The sequence below is a fragment of the Podarcis muralis genome, chromosome 9 (assembly GCF_964188315.1).
Source record: "Podarcis muralis chromosome 9, rPodMur119.hap1.1, whole genome shotgun sequence".
NCBI classification, from domain to species: domain Eukaryota; kingdom Metazoa; phylum Chordata; class Lepidosauria; order Squamata; family Lacertidae; genus Podarcis; species Podarcis muralis.
Window position 1 is genome coordinate 38950635 of NC_135663.1, and position 17447 is coordinate 38968081.

Consider the following 17447-nt stretch of genomic DNA (forward strand, 5'->3'; position numbering starts at 1 on the left):
AAGTACAATATACAGATGTCAAACACAAACACCTATTAGTAACTTTCATTTATCCAGTCACAAAGCAGATATGCTCCAGGATTCCCTTAATATCAAAGCTAAGATGCTGCAAAGGTAAAGTCCCAATTGCTCATAAATATTCAAAGTGCAATTCTAAGGCACTATTAAAGTACACTACTCAAATTCAAGAAAATAGGTACTGTATATTAATACTCGGTCTTTTGTTTCGAAGAAAAAGTAAAATGTTGTAATATAAGTAGATCTTTCATATATTTAAACAGCATTAGGGTTTAATAAAGGATGATAAATCATGTCTTGCTTGAAATTTAGCTTTTGTAGCATTAGTACTTTATTATCAACAAAATACATGTGTGTGTATAAATATATAATTTGTCTCTTACCGCATGCATACTCTCTCTTACTCATTTTAAATTACCTTAAGACAATAGTTTTGGGATATTTATCATAGCTCTTTTTTAGTAAAACAAAACATAGACTTACCTTGTTTCCTGGAATGAATATCTTATATCATATACAAAATATTAAGAACAGGGCACTTTCTGTACTGTACATAGTCCAGCAGAATCCAATAAAATTCATCATGTGTGTCTATGAGGTGGTCTATATAAATACAGTATTTTGGTGGGATTTATTTTCTTGCAATCTTGCACACCCCAAATTGTAAGATAAACCTAATACTATTTCAGAGTCCTTAGGAAATAGTTTTTCAATATATAAAACGTATATATTTCCTAAAGACATGAGCTAAAATAATCTTATACAAAAAACAGAATTTAAGGAATGTGCAGGAAAAAACTGAATAGGAAAAGAAAAACAGTAACTAGTTTCAAGACTTAAAATTCTGTTCTTTCGTTTCAAACGCACATCCCTTTTCTTAAGGGCTATATAAATTTGACGATCACATTATACTATGGGCAACAAACAAAATTTAAAAATCAAGCAGTCTGTTATGTTTGCATGTGCTGGATTTCAAACACTAGCAGTAATGTTTCCTTAACACTGATGTATGACCTTTCTAATTTACAACGATGAAGGCTGTTTTTTTCGGCCTAATTAGAACCATTTCAAATTTTCCTGTTAAATATATGATAAAAAGTCCTTTCAACTAAAAAAAAAAAATATTCTGGAGTTTCTTTTCCATGTCAGCTTTGTTCCAATCAAAATATGCTTTGAATTAAATGATTTTGATTGAATATGTGGATCACATTCCCTTCTAAGATTTAAATTCCGAAAAGGAAAAGTTTAGACTGTTCAAACAAAGCAAGAGCAGCCACTTTGCAGAAAGCTATTCACGTTTACGAAGACTGACAAATTGTTTGTGTGCACCAATAGGTCTAGTCTCTTCAATAGTTACCAGATTTCCTCTCTTCTTAATAAGAAATTAACTCTTAAAATACTGGCTTTGTTTTGGACATCTACAAGTAAATATGCAAGAGGGGATTATATAAAGAAAAAGACAACACAGACACATTAATGACAACAGCTTCCTACCTGTTACATTTAAATGAATTTGTCCAAAAAAATAAATGGTATTTGCTAACATTTATTTTGTTTTGTTTCTAATTTATTCCTGATATAAACCATCACTTGCAGTAACAACCTAGGTGGTAAATAGTATGCCTCATAGAGTATACATTTTATCAGACTGTTTTGGTGTTCTTTAAATATACAATGTGGTGTGATTCTATACATATAGTGACTATTCAGTTGACATTAGCATTCTATGTAGTTATTTTTCTTTATTCCTAAAAACCCGAGGGATGAGGAATAGTACAATGGGGAAGCATAAGAACAGGAACATTATGGAACATGTTGGACTTATTCATTATTTAGAAAGTATGCACGTATATAATGCTAAGGAAAGTGTTTAAATCAGACTTCCACCAAAAGGTTCATTGCATTCTGATGCTATTTACTAAGGAGTCAATCTCCCTTGAACAGAAGGAAAAGTATAAAGACTAAAATGCTTTGTTTATGTTTACGTATTGTAGAAAGCACTAGCCTGTATTATCAAAAGAGAACAGCCTGCACATTTGTAACCAGGATCAAAACTGCTACACACTCTGTAACATGACTGGACATCTACTCAAATGAAGCAAAATGTCCACACTAGAGCCTAAAAAGTTCTGCCCTGTACTCATCGCAGATCATTCTCACAAAACCTTTACCTCTCTCATCAATGGATCCCACCCTACCACTTTTGTTTGCTAACAACTCAGTTTCTGAATTCTCCTACCTGGTCCAAATGCATATTTTATTTCTCTGATTTAATAGGGAGGGACCTTAGCTCAGTGTTAGTGCATATCCAAATATGCTCAGATTCAGTAACTAACATTTCCAGTTAAGGACTCCTGTCTGAGAAGCTCTGCCAGTTCCAGTAAACAATAGTAGGCTAGCCAGTTCAGTGGTCTGACTGTATATGGCACCTATGTATGCCCACACAATGCTAATGTTAACAAGGCAACCTTCTAACAAGTTTCCCTTACTTGCTGTCATCCAGATATTTTGGACTACAACTCCCATCATCCATACTGGTTGAGACTGATGGGAATTATAATCCACAAATCTGGAAGGTGTCAGGTTGGGAAAGACTGATTTACATAGCAAATTTCCCATGCTAAAAATACTTAAAATGCATTCTTAGCAACCTTTACAAAATCCTGGAAGGTAGGCCAGTATTATCTTAAAAAATCTAACCTGTAAAGCCAAGCTTTGATACTGATCATTTGGGAATGCACTGCAATGTGCAGCAAATAAATGAACAAGTCTATCTATACCTACCATGTACTATGTCCTGGATAAACTCTGGATAGCTCTATCAATAATAATATTTTTAAAGCCATAGAATATAACTCCCAATATACTGGTAATCTAGGACAGTGCTTTTTTGTTTTTGTTTTTTTAAAAGGAGCCAGGACCCGTATCTTGTTGAAAGTGTTGTGGGTGCTAGTACAAAATGGCTGCCATGGGCAGCAAAAAAAAGAAGTGATGGTACTCTATACAGGTGAGTACCATCACAAAAAAGCACTGGTCTCAGAAAATAATAATACAGAGACAAACAATTGTTTAATATCCTGATTTTTATTTTATTTTTGTAATTCATAGCTCTGACTTTAAACAGCAGTTTGTATCATCATGAAAGCATTAGGAAAATTTACAAACTTGATTTCAGCATCCACAGTCAAAATTCACCAAGCATACCATAACATAAACTATTAAAAACTGTTAGGCTCAATCTAAATATGCCCCAATAAAATGCACATTGTTCCTTGCAGATAGAATTGAATGAGTTTGATCTGCAAGGAACAATCATTTCTGCAAAAAAAATCCCATCAATTTCTTTTACTGTCATCCATGTGTTGGCCCACTCGAGGGTTGATCTTAAGTAGTCGACCCACCACTCATTTTCTCCCCAACTGATGTGTATCTAGCTTTCTGATACTGCCTTCATTCTTTCCTGAGCAAAATGTGGTTCAACTCTCAACTCCCCACCCCCAAGACCACACTCTGGGTCTTAGAGCCAGATGTTTCAGTACAGCAATACTGCTGATGGCCGCTTCCCTCTGCCTGTCCTGATATATCATGAATATATGATATATTACTTATTGTTACAGATGAGTTAACAAATACACCAGCTAAAATGTGTCTTGATGCAAAGTGATGCCATGGTTTAATTCAAAGCCTCTGTATACGGCTGTATAGCAATTAAAACTACAGGGTACCAGGCAGTACAGAATTCCGGAAGCTCCAGGTTCTATCCATTTTATAAATTAGTTTCATATCATGATTTTAATCTCACCTCCCCCCCCCCCGGCGAATGCAAAATGGGCCAGTTCAGATCCATCTAATAGGCTTCACTTCAGTTACAAAACTTTTACTGGCTTGAAACAAAACTGGAGTCCTTTCAAGTCACGGCTGGACCCAAACACATGCATACATTCAAAAATTGCACAAAGTCCCTGATTGGAATAAAGTAGTTCAGTGAGTAAGGAAGAGGACTGTGCTGTCAGCTATGGGTTGATGCCATTCAGCGAAAAGAAGAAAAACATCTGTCCGGATCGCAATTGTGTAAAAGAGCTGCGAATCAAGAAATACAGGTGTTTTTGCCTTAGCAAGCAAAGCAAAAGGCCAGCTAAATAACATCTCCTCACGCTGCTATGTCTTGATATGAGTGAAAAGCAGACAGTAAGGCAAGAGTTAATTGGAAGGGAGGAGTGTTGTCTGGGGAGGGAGGCTAACAGAGAGTTAATCAGGGATCACATCCAGAGCCAGGCATGGATAAGCCTCACTAATGAGGCTCAAGTACCCTGCAGTGGCTTTCAAACCTAACGGGCTTCAAACGATGCCACCCCATGACAGAATGCAGCTAGCCATACGAAGAGAGTGATTAGAATAAATGACTACAGTAATTAACTTTGATTTGAAGCCACCTGACTGGAAAGAGAAGCTAGGAGCTGTTTAGCTGAACTCTTCCTTGTAGAAAGGGGAAGCTTTCCTTTACTCTTGTGTTTGTGTGTGTTAGGAGAGCTTTTTTTCTTTCAAATAGGTATTGGGTGGCACTAATGAAAAGCAGCTTTCATTCAAGGACCTCCTCATTCATTCTGAAAGGAGGGGAGAAGAAAAGCTTCAAAGGGGAACTAATTTACCTCACCCCAATCACCTTTGGGAGTTTAGAGTTTGCATTGCCACTACCACCACAGTACATATATATTTCTCAAGGATCGTGCTAAGAAAAATTTCCGCTTAACCAGATTCTTGAAACTTTAGTAATTATAGACACATTAGCCTAAATTTCACACAAAAGCAAGAGACTTGAGATTTGTGGTGTTTCCCCTCCCCCCCATATAGTTTCAGAGCGGCTTCATTAAAACAAAAATTCTTTTCTGAGGAAATGTTTTTAGTGATAGCACTTTCCTGGCGTTGTAAAATGAACAGAGATGTATATATTTTTTTTGAAGCTAGGTTCACTGTTTCCCAGTGCTCTGAAGCTGCACATGCAACATCTTAACCCACTTCATCACAACCTGCTGTTTTACAAGTAATTATCAAGCACCGTACCAGCGTTGCCCTATACCTGCTGACTAAACGTTTACTACAAAGTTTTGCCAAGTAGCATCTACAGTGTCATAGCCAGAGCAATTCGCCAAACATTTATTCAAAGACTCTGATTTATTTGACAGTTTTACACCTTCAAGGCAGGGTATAATTAAATATTTTGACAGCTAAACAAAAATTGTATAAATTTCAAAGCTGCTTAAATAGCTAGTGTACCTAAAATGAAAATGTTGTGTGGATTAGCCTCGTTTCCAAAAATGCCCCCTTAGAAAGTTTTTAAAAAACAGATTTAATACTGTTTTACTCATCAAGGTATCAACGTTTTCATTCTGATTTCAGTTGTGATATTATTCTTTCTCTTACTCAAAAAATAAAATTGTATATTCGAAATCTCTTTAAAAAGTAAAATATTAGGTTGTAGCTATAGGGAAATAAAAGAAGTAAGAACTTAGTAGAAAACATTTTATTTCTGCTGTTTCAATTTATTTCAGATACTCATTTGTGCTGGTTTCCAATGGGATCTCACGTCCAATCTCAAGTGACACATAGCAAACTATCTTATACTGTGTCAAACCACTGGTCCATCTCGTGTGATATTTTCTATACTGCTGGCAGTTCTTGACAGAGATTTCGGGCACAAGCCTTTCCTATCCAGGGACTGAAACCTGGGAAAGCATGTGCTCTGCAACTGAGCTATGTACTCTTCCCCATGTTTCTTCTAGGTTATGGCCATGTGGTCCAACCTATACAGTGAACATTTAAAGACATCTATGGCCAGTATGCATACAATGACAAAGGATACAATACCCTGTTTTAAAGAGACACAATTAAAATGAACTCAATAAAACAAATGGTTTAAAGTTAAGACTTGTCCGTTTTCGGGCAATTTTTCTTCAGCCCAGGTTATTATGATATTATGTCTTAAAATGAAATGTTTAATGAATGTATAATTATATAACCATTATTTAAACACCGAGGTCTTTAAGCAAATACACCAAAACACAGATGAAGTGCCTTACTGCGTTGAGGGAAACTGTAATCCAACTAAAGGTAACAATGACCAGTTGTTTATACAAACCTATTGAAATGTTTGGGAGCTAGTTCACATTCTCATGCGATGTTTATATTTCCATTTATCATCCTTCTCCTTAAGAAGAAAGCTAAAAAGGAAGAGCAGCCCAAGAACAAAATCTTGTTTAAACTACGCATGAAGACGTCAGGTAGCTTAACAAATTGAACCAATGTAGGAATGCCATGTATACATCTAAAAACATTATAGTATTACATTGTTTTCCTTGACCCCTGTCTTCCTCCCCCCTCCATTCCCCATCTTATACATTAAACAGCCCACAACAATTTGTAATTATTTTCCAAGTCCTTTTCTACAGCATCCAGCTTAAAACTATCCCACAGTAAAAGAATTCCTAGAATATTTTTTTAAAAAAATAAAAATAAATGATGTGCAATTTGCTTTCAGTGGTTATTAATCAAAGGCCATATCTAATCTTTGTATAAGCTGCTAATTAAAGGTATACCTTGAAGTACTAAAGTGTGCAAAAATAGTAACAGTTTCATATATTGAATGCTAAGAATGCTGAATAAATGTGGGTTCTGCACATGCAATTGTAAATCCATCCTGAGTTCAAAAATGTTATTTACTACCAACAAGCTTTCACCATGAGAATTTAATTTAGGAACAGCAGTAAATTTCAAAATATATTTGAACTATTTGTTTTTACTTTCACTAAGATTTTTTAAACTCTCAATAAGATTTTATAAAAATTATGTCTTTGGATTTTTCAAAAGTATACAGCAAAACACAGTGGTCTCAATACAAAGAAAAACCCATGTAAGAAAGTAGACAGGATGTGAATTTCCTGTCCCTCCCCCTAGCAGACCATTAGCTTCCCACAAAACATCTCCAGAGAGTTGTGAGTACCTGGCTGTTAAGGTGGGCTATGGCACAGGGGGGCAATCTCCCCAAATCAGACAGGGATATTTTCCACAAACAGTTTGGCTCCACTTTACCATGCTAGCTACTGTTCAAGTGCATGCTCAACGCAAACTGTTATCCGGAAGGAATATAAAGTTTACATTTATCAGGAATGTGGTGTTACTTTTTGAATCTTCATTGCTAACACTGAGGTTGAGATATGCACCTTTTGTGAATTTTAATTTTACTGAAGTTGTATAAAAGCGCTAAAGCAAACAGCATTACCAGCTTTAAAGCAAATATTTTAAACAGTTCAGCACATAGTTTATGTCCAAATAAAGTCCACTAATATCATCAACTAACAACCCAGCTGCATTTGCTCATGTAATGTTTCACACATGGAAACCAAGATGCAAGATTACCTCATTTATGGTAACACTCATAAACTACATAGTACACAGTAAACATGTCTGCCCAGCAAATTAAAATATCCCTGGCTTATGTAGCAGCTGAAGCTGTCCAGAACCTGTTTATAATCCAATAGAAACAGATATTTGTCTTTAATTTTAGAAATGAGTAAAATCAAATTCCTTTACTGCTCTGCAGACTCTGTGCCCCAGACTTACTGCTTTGCAACAAAAGACAGGCACCAATTGCTTTTCAAAGGATACATTATAAACAGTCTTAAAGCAACTTGAACTACAACTTTAAACCAACAGTTCATTTATAATTGGCTAAGAAAGGAAACCAGTTTAAATCATTCTCCTTTGCCAATTTAAATCTGTTAGAGAAAATTCACCTGTGTTAGACAACAAAATTCCTGCATTCTTATGAGGTGAACCAAAACATACATTTTGGTTTGATTAGCTTTCAGGCAAATCATGCGACAACCGAATTTATTAGTAGATTTCATGCAAGCGTTTTAATCCTAAAAACTATAGAGGAGTACAATGAAATTATCCCCCTCCATGATAATAAAAATAGAATTTACTAGTAAATGCCTGCTCTTCTTAATGTTATTAGAGCAATCTGGACCCATCATTGCATCTCCTGCAGGTAGCAGGCAGTGTTCTTGAAGCAGAAATGCCACCCAGGAAGGGAACCCCTTCCTGTGTAGATTGCACAAGAACCTGTGTGGAAGGTTCATTTTCCAGGCCTAGAACTGATTCTAAATAAAACAACAAAAACGAAGAAAGAAACTTAACCTGAACTAAAGGGAAGCAGACACTGGAGTGGGTAGATCCAAAGTTCCTCAACTACCCCTATCCTAAATGTAGAAATTATTTGAGACTGTACCAGACTTCCTGCTTACACCAGGAAGAACAGGAGTCTACTAGTAAAATGTAACACTTTTCTTTGTGATCTGCCTCCTGTTAGTAATAGTCAAACTAGGATGAACAGTAATAAAATGGAAAAGTCAGAACTGACCACATCAAAATCATTCTGCAAAATCCTCCTGTTGAAGGTTGCTATGGCAGAGGGGGTTACTATGGCCAATATTGTCGCTAGAGCAGTCCACAACGAAGTAACTGATCTGATTGTGGATGAGGCGGTTGATGTGGTATGCATTATTAGGAGCTGAGCTGAGGCACTCTGGTCTTAACCAGGTGTGGTTGCCTGGGAATTCAGTGTAGCGCAGTTGAGGTCAGGTGGACCACGGAATAAGGGCATGGTAGTCATTCATAAAAACTACCATCATTATTACCAGAAAACCAATGCACCTGGGAGCTGGATGTTGGGTTACAGACAGGACAGGGATCTTGCTGGCTGTATCACCCATCCCGCTGCTTAGCCAACTCCATTACTGAGCTGGTGGAGGTGGTTTCTGGCATGATGATAGAGAACTTGAGGACGTTAGTCTTGGTGAGGATCCAATTCCATGTTGCCTGAGCTGGTTCAGGTCTTGATGGCCATTATGACAACCATGGGGCAGCTCAATAAATAATGCACCCAACAAATAACGCTGATCATACCCTCAATCTGGCTTTCACTACAGAAAGGGTTTAATTCTTAGCATTTTATGTCTCAATGCTGCTTTTATAATCCCTATTATGTTTTGTTTTCTGTTTCTTGAGTTTTTATACTGGTTTATTGTTTTGACGGCATATGGCATTTGTATTTCTATATTCTATTGTTATGTGGAATGTGTTTTTTTATTGTAGATTATGGAGGAAGTTCCTTATAAAGCAGGGTATACATTTTTTAATAAATAAATAAATACCGTATGCCCTGGGAGAATTTCCAGGTGGCATGGCTAAGGTTCTAATCTCACTGTGGAGTGGAAAGATGGAGAGGCCCATTGATTCAATCTCTCCTAAGCATCCTCTCTAAGCCAAAGGGACCATGAGGCTTTTTCTGTACTCCAAGTGTTGAAGCAGGCTGGCCAACAGCTAGAGCACAGGTGGCACAAGTCCCAACACAAATTTGACCAAACACAGGTATGAGTGCGCAGTTGCGTTTACCATGTGGTACTGGCAGCAGCAAAGAGAACATACTTATTGACCTCCATCTTCAGTGAACTAAACAGCAGAGCTGTAGATTGATTGGTTCAGACCAGGGTCTTGTCATTAACAGACCACTCAACAGCTTGCTGTGAGATATTTGCAAAGCACTTCGAGGGCAAAATCATTCAGAACCATGTCAAACTTGATTCCACAATTAGTGCAGGTCCATTTGAGGTCCCTGGAGCATCGTCTAGCACGAGTTGTTGTAGCCTAACGATATGGCCAGAACACTTGCCGCTGTGAACTCGACAATGTATCCTCTTGATCCCTGCCCAACGTGGCTGGTAAAATCTAGTAGGAGAAGTTCACCCAGGCATTTGATGGGTGAGATATACTGTCCCTGACAACCTTTAAATTATTAGCTGTGAGGATATGTGACTGCTTAAAATTGTTTTTATTATTTTTTTAAAAAAGTATTGTTTTGCTATTTTGTTTTTGCCACCCTGGAGTCTTGGGGGAAGAAAGGCAGGATGGAAGTTTTAATAATATTATTAATAATAAGCCTATCTATGAGAAGTTGCAAAATGACATCTGATCTGGGAGAAATTTTAGAGGGCTGTCATTTGGATCTTAACTTTCTGGATTCTTTAGACTAGAGGATGGAGGTGCACTCCTCTTTCTACCCAAGAGATGATTACTCAGCTGCAGTCACAGTTCATGGTATATAACAAACTATATAGAGATATATGGCTCACAACCTAAAATTTCTTCCTAAGCATCCAAGCTAATGTTGCCAGGAGAAAGAAATAGGATTAGTGCTTCCTTTACTGGGATCACTTAAGAGCTTTGCCTACTGCCATCAAGCCAGGTCCTGCCTGGGCTTGCAAGAGCATCTCCTAGAATGGGATGAGGAAACTGGGACTCTCCAGATGCTGTTGGTCTTTAACTCACATCAGCGCAAGCATAGTTAATGATCAGGGACGATGGGAGTTATAGGTCAATAACAAACTGGGTTTTTAATTCTCAACCCCACCAATTGCCTGAGCCCTGCAAATTAATGTACTAAATCTTAAACTGATTATTTATTCATTGAAAGTGTGCAGTTATTAATCCTGCCCTTGTTTTGACTGCAACAAACAATAAAAAGCCAACTCTTTCTATTTATCTGTAACTTTTGCTCACAGAAACTGGATACACAAAGCAGGACTGAATACATAGATTCTCACAATTATATTCACAACCATTCTATAAATATATATAAAAAAAAGTCAATCTCATTCCTCCCTGACTAGAACACACTTCCATGTCTGCATCATTTGAAGTCTGTTGAGAGCTGATGTTTGACATAAATATTCTAGCTGAGTTTTAAAAGTTTGGAAACTTAGACAAGTGTGTACTGAAAAGATTTTAATACTAGTTAATTTGTGATGGCACACCCACCAGTGTCAGAAAGCCTTGACGTACTCATTATCTTGGAATTCATTTGTTCTGACAATATTTGTGGCTGCTAAAACAACCACATAATGGTCACCTAGTAAGACAGATAAATTGACTGCTTAAGCTTCACAGTAACGTCTCGTTGCCTGTAGCACACTTCCTCCCCTAGACAATTTCGGAGGGTTTGCCCCACCATCCTCCAGCAGTGCCAAAATTCCTCACACAGATAATTTAGATAAAGAGATAGATTGCTGCCCTTTGCTTAAAGGATCCCCCTTCTCCCTATTCACCCTTCTGAATACGTGCAGTATTTCTTTCCTAACACAACACCATTAAGTAGAAGCCACTGGGAAAACAAAAGTACCTAACTTCTTCACATCAACAGAGTCCTTAAGGTTTATAAATTTTGCTTTGAACTCAGAAACTGAAAATTTCAGCATCTACAAACTTTATGAATCCTGAAACTTTGGGTTTGTTTTATGCTTCAAATTCTACCTTTTTCATCCAACCACTCATATTTATAGCATATCACGTGTGGATTTATCTGCATTATTCATAATGCAAGTATGTAGCCTATACACATTATTGTATGAACAGGAACTCCAAGTAAACTCCAGTCATTCAGAATTGTCCTTCAAATTTCTCCCCAGCCTCCTGAATGACATGACTTCGAAATGTAATGACTAAAAGGTCAGCACATGACAGTTGAGCACTTGTGACCCCAAATTAAGAGGTATTATGCTTTATCTACTAATCAGTGAGTCACAAATGTACAACTTGCCCCAAGAACTTAAGAATTCCTGAGATTTGTTCACACATCATTGCCTAAAATGTAGACTACCTAATCAGATAAAGGAAAAATGAATTTACAAACCTTCTTATTGAATGCTTATACTCTCTCTCTCTCTCTCTCTCTCTCTCACACACACACACACACATATGTAAATATTTTATGATTCCAGCATTCAAAGCCCCTTTACCCTTCTCTACATATTATCATCATCACCACCACTATAATCTTTTAAGTGCCTGGAAGAAAACAAAGTGACATACTACAAAAAAACACAAAACTGAAAACAACAAAACCCTGCCTGGAGGCTTACAGACTAAATACACAGACCCATGAAAAAAGGGGGCAAAAAAAGATAATGGAAGAAGAGACACTAAATTAAAACATCTCACTCAATTGGAAAAGGCATGTTAAAAATCAATATTTTACGAAGCATCTGCCTTCTTTTAAAGTGGGAAAGATTGGATGGCAGAAATCACAGAATTTTAGAGTTGTTCTAAAGATGGAGGTCATCTCACATCTAGCAGCAATGATTTCCAAAATAAGCTGCTACTGAAAAGCAGAGGGAAGGGCATGTGTGTGAAACAACAGATGAAATCTCAGTCCAGCTATGAAGAGTGCAGAACTTGAGAAGGAATAAATAAAAAGATAATTTAAAATTAATCGTTGGTTTTTGTCTACCTTGAGGAGGAGAAATTTTGCTATAAACTTTGAAAATAACATCAATCTAAAAATGTGTATTATTGCATTAAACTCAAGAACCATGAGTTAGGTTGCTGGTTGTAGTATTCACATCATCATCATCATCATCATGTATGTATGTATGTAAATATAGTGGTACCTCGGGTTAAGTACTTAATTTGTTCCAGAGGTCCGTTCTTAACCTGAAACTGTTCTTAACCTGAAGCACCACTTTAGCTAATGGGGCCTCCTGCTGCCGCCGCCGGAGCACGATTTCTGTTCTCATCCTGAAGCAAAGTTCTTAACCTGAGGTACTATTTCTGGGTTAGAGGAGTCTGTAACCTGAAGCGTATGTAACCCGAGGTACCACTGTAATATGTATTTTATGTGTATTGTGAGCCAGCCAGATGGGTGGGGTATAAATAATATTTTTGTTATTATCTTTTATTTTAATACTTCAATAATTTGTTTTTTGTTGTTGTTGTTGTTGTTGTTGGCTGCTGGATAAAAGGGCAGAGGCTAGACAAACAGCTGTGCATGGAGAGATGTCCTTTTCCATCCTTGAGACCCCTGGCGAAACTCACAAAAGCTCCTGTAGGTGGAACTTGGTGTGGAGAGGGAAGCTGAATGCTGAATGGGACAAAGCTGTGGGCAGGCTGATTCATCCACCTTGAGTTTGTCCATAAAAAGCAAGCCTAGAGCGAAAGCCTCGGGTGATGTCAGCAGTTGTAGGAGAACCTTTGTGGTGTCCTGCACTTTCCTGTTTCTAGCTATCAGAGCCTGCCAGATAAATCGTAAAAAATTTAGACAAATCCCTTTGTTTTTATGAACTATGTTTTCTCCTTTCATTTTTATTTAAGAAATAGTACACCTTTCTGAAAATATCTTCCAACAAAAGAATTGCACGAGCCACTCAACTTGAGGCTGCATCAATATGCAATATGAAGAAGACTTACTCTAGGCAGTAAACTGAGAGGGGGTGGAATCACTCATTTGTACTTCTCTATTAATGCAGCCTATAAAGCAAGGAAGATGTATAAGGTAAGGGATGGCACTACTGTCCTCGAGGGAATTAAATTCAAGCAGCATTTCTTCGCTTGACTGGGGAAGTGTAAGATAATGAATGCTGCAGTTTCAAGAAAAAGTGAAAATAGCAGGCACGCTGGATGAGAGATTTTATTTATAAGAACGACCCTGGTGTATATACAGTATTTGTAAATAAATACAAAACTTTTTTATTTCTGAGTCTGGTGTAAGGTAGTAAGGTCTAAGGGAATCTGAGAAAAAATGTTATCATGGTGACTGTAGATTAGATAGAGATAGAGATTAGATAGATAGATAGATAGATAGATAGATAGATAGATAGATAGATAGATAGAGACAGATACCAGTTTTGCAGGTTTCATTTCTTTGTCAAACTCTAGCAAGGCTAGGAAATGGAACACAGCATGGGCCCAAACCGATAGGAGCTCCAATTAAATTCTAAAGAACAGTGGATTGGATCCAGGAGAGTGCTCTCAGTTGGCAACAACTCCTCTGGACATGACCCAACACAAACAGGTTGAAATCATCAAATCATGTTGGAGGCGAGCCAAAACCTGTTTTCCCCAAGTACACACTTTTACCTTTTCCTATATAGCTGCTGCTCACGCCTGTCGAGTAAAGTGCTTGGGGGACACTACTGCAGGGAGACAGACACTACCACTCTACACTAGATGCTCTCTGCTCCAGCCTTTGACCAACACAGGAGGAAAGTGCTTCTGCACGCAGAAATTAATTGTACCTGCTCACATCCCTTGTAAAATGACACTTTCTCTCCTACCCAACCCACATGCCATTACAATATATATTTTTGGTGCTAATGTGTATGCATGGAGCATTTAGAATCTCTGTCTCTTTGTTGCTGTGTAGTTAAGAGACCATATACTCCCAAGCCAGGAATGGCTAAGCATGTGGCTTCTATAACTCTTCGTATGGAAGAGATAAGAGTAAGTGATTGTAATGGTGCCATTTTGCTTAAGTATATGAACCTATAGGCACAGCATGATTTCCACACTTATCATTATTGGTTTACACACATTTTGATGTCTCAAGGTATCAAATCTACTTTAACATTAAACATGCTCACACCATCCTGTTACAAGAGAATATACTATCACTACTAACAACATTTATTTATACCCAAGTGCACTAGACGCCACATAATAGAAAAGGCACTCTGGCCTGAACAAAACAAAGAAGAAAAAATAAACTTCAGAGTGACAGTCAAATGCTTTAAGCACAAGACTTCCCATTTACATTTGCAGATCTGACCACTGGAATATCAGCATGAAAGAAAATGCATGGTTTTGAAAATAACTGTCAGTTCTCTAATTAATTAATTGCTTATGAAGGAGAAAGGCAAGGCACTTAAAAACAAGAACAGATCGCCTGGTTAGAAGCCCAGAATACTGTTACCATGGTAGCTGGCAGAAACAGTAATTGTTTAGTGTTTTCTAGATTAGGCAAAAGTCAAATAAATTGAAACAATGCAACATATCAACCACTTTACTAGTCAATCAGTCACAATACTGATTTTACTCCCATCATAATACATCTCCCAGCCCCTTCAATTCAGTCCAACATATATGGTTCCTTGAATAAATTGAGCAAATACAGGGACCCATCTCATCTATTTGTTCTGAAAACAATAGCTGCAGACTGTGCCTCAATCCAGTTCTGTCCCTAATAAGGAATTCAAATTCCTACTCTAGTGAGGTACTCCTTCCCCACCCTCCCCAGTCGATGGCAAATAATTTTCCTTGAGAGAAGATCTCCAGGCTGCCTGAAGTCTTTCATTTTACAATGATCACTCACTGGGAAAGGCTCTAGCCTGCCCTGGATCAGATACTGAGGAGCACAAGAAGAAAAGGAGTTTGGATTTGATATCCCGCCTTATCACTACCCGAAGGAGTCTCAAAGCGGCTAACATTCTCCTTTCCCTTCCTCCTCCACAACAAACACTCTGTGAGGTGAGTGGGGCGGAGAGACTTCAGAGAAGTGTGACTAGCCCAAAGTCACCCAGCAGCTGCATGTGGAGGAGCGGAGACGTGAACCCGGTTCCCCAGATTACGAGTCTAGCGCTCTTAACCACAACACCACACTGGGAGTATGCAGCCTGCCACCTTTCCTTTCAAGTGATCCTGTATCTCAGAAGTTCCATTTATGCAGGGGAGCAGTTTCCATACAGAGTTGGCCTCTAGGCTTCAAGAATGCCTGCATTTTTGCATACAAACTAAGTAACTGAATTCCGTGAAATGCTTTTAGTAGCTGAATTTTGAAATGGTGTCACTAAGAGAGATAATGGAACCCTTCTTCAAGAATATACTCAAGACTGTCTACAGGTGGACAACCAAGGTATCTGCTTTGGGAACCCTTAATCATGAAGATGACCTGAGATCTAGGTCTCAGGAAAAGTAATATCCAGGCCACGCAATCACTCGATGCTTGACACTGACCCAAGGCCAGCATCCAAACTGCTGAAGCAATATATCACAATTAACAGCTCCACTGCCTCATCAATTGCTCAAAGGCATTCACTCTCCCTTAAACGGTCTGTACCTAAAGCTGGAGATATACCTGCAGGCCACCAAGGGCTGTCAAAGCTCTACCCCTTTAAATTTCTGCTTGTTCTTAGCATGGGGCAGGAACCTAGATCAGCCATGCACATGCTTTGCACACAAAGGCATCTCCAGATAGGGCTGGAGAAGACCGCTTCATGAAACCCTGGACAACTGTTAACAGACAGTTCTGCTATAATTTCAATCACTCCTCGACACTGACCATGCTGGCATGGGCTGATGGAGGTTGGAGTCCATCAACACCTGGAATGAACAACTTTGGTTATCTCTAGAGTTTTCTTCTTTGGTGATCACTCGTAGCTGACTAAGATTGTCTTCCATAAACACAGTTTTAACAATTGAGTCTGTAAGTGACTGTGGAGGCCAAATCTGGATCCACATATCCTTCCACAGTGGGGACGTTGGTTTCCGGACGGGAGTTGATCACGGTGTGGATTTGCCAAGCATGCCTTTCTCTTAGCACGTTTCTCCCTTGTGTCCTGAGTTCGAGTGTCTTCAAAGGCTGTTCTCCAACTGGAGCACTCACAGGCCAGTGTTTCCCAGTTGTCAAGTGTTTATACAACATTTTTAAAGATTTGCCTTGAGACAGTCTTTAAACCTCATTGTTGACCACCAGCATTACGCTTTCCATTTTTAAGTTTGGAATAGAGTAATTGCTTTGGAAGGCGATCATCAGGCATCCAAACAACATGTCCAGTCCAAAAGAGTTGATGTTGAAGAATCATTGCTTCAACACTAGTGATCTTTGCTTCTTCCAGTACACTGATATCTCTAGAGTAGACAATAATGAGCTATAAGGGTCAATGACAATATAAGAAAGCTTCCTACGGCTGGAGTATTCAGCCCAAGCGACGGCCTCAGTTCCTATTTCGGTACTCAGTTGAGCTTAAACCCTTGTTGAAACAGCAGTCATACCTTACAGCTCTCACAGATCATGCAGAATCAGACCTTCTCTTACTATCTGGATTCCAACATCCTGAAATCAGATCTCTGTCCATGCTACCTTCTCAAGAGATTCATTAAGAGAGACTCTTGATGGCAGTACTTGCAGCCTATGTCAGAAGTATTGTAGAATAAAGTTTCATTTACATTGTGGGTAACAGTTTCTGTTATCTTTTGAAATGCTAAAACATCACGAAAAATCGCTGTAGGCTTGTAGGCAAATTCACGGTGCGGGTGAGCTGAATCTTATAGGCAGCGTCACTCTATAATAAGCACAACCAGTCTGCCCGTGAAGCAGTCTGTTTTTTGTTTTTTTAAAAAGATATTTATTAAGATTTTCCACCATAATACAATAAAAAATCAAAAAACAAAAAAAACAAAAAAAAGTTTAAAAACACATAGAGTTCACAATCCTTATTTTCTATAACGTATCTCCCTGACTTCCCCACACCTCACCCTCTTGTATTCCAGTTCAGATTGTTGGTTCGACAAGTTCTTATCCCTATTTTAAAACCTTTTTATAT

At 38.2% G+C, this 17447-nt stretch overlaps 1 protein-coding gene across 7 annotated transcripts in view; it reads right to left on the minus strand.

Moving 5' to 3' along the window:
- Nucleotides 1-17447, minus strand: part of LRBA (LPS responsive beige-like anchor protein) — a 359792-nt gene that overhangs the window by 54805 nt on the left and 287540 nt on the right. The gene's annotated exons all lie outside the window — the stretch shown is intronic.